Genomic DNA, 639 nt, shown 5'->3' on the forward strand with positions numbered 1-639 from the left:
GGAACAGGACAAAACATACAGCAGGTAAGCATACATTGTTTGTGCTAAACAACAATATTTCAGATTAAAGCAGCAGTATAACTATATGATAGTAAAAATAATTAGAATTCGCTGTGAGTTTGGTTGTTGTTTGTTTTCTAACTTTATACCGAGTCTTTTTTTTTTCCTCTTCTTCAAACTTACAGGTCCTTGTGTCGTCACTGTACAAAAATATACCAACATCTCTCCAGTCATTTTTGCATCCTTAAACATTCTGAACATCAAAAATGTTGGAAAGTGCTAAATGAACGCTTTATAGTGTGAACAAAGATTCTCTTTCCCCGTTTCTTCTCGCATTAGAACCCTTAAACTCTAGCCGGGGGGGTTAAGACCCTTCATCTAGCCCTGAAGCCCTCCCAGCCGTGCACCTCTGTGGCACCGACTACACACAATATACACATCTGGACCTGGACCCCCACCCACACTGTGCAAACACTGGCCCAAAAGGCCCACCAGACTCACCTACACTCTATTTTTGGAACACTATCAGAAAACGGTTTCATACTGGATACATAAATGGAAATATAAATAATGACTATTTCTACACACACATCGAGAGAGAGAGAGAGAGAGAGAGAGAGAGAGAGAGAGAGAGAGAGA

This window comes from Anarrhichthys ocellatus, unplaced genomic scaffold, assembly GCF_004355925.1.
Source record: "Anarrhichthys ocellatus isolate YVR2014 unplaced genomic scaffold, GSC_Weel_1.0 scaffold29, whole genome shotgun sequence".
NCBI classification, from domain to species: domain Eukaryota; kingdom Metazoa; phylum Chordata; class Actinopteri; order Perciformes; family Anarhichadidae; genus Anarrhichthys; species Anarrhichthys ocellatus.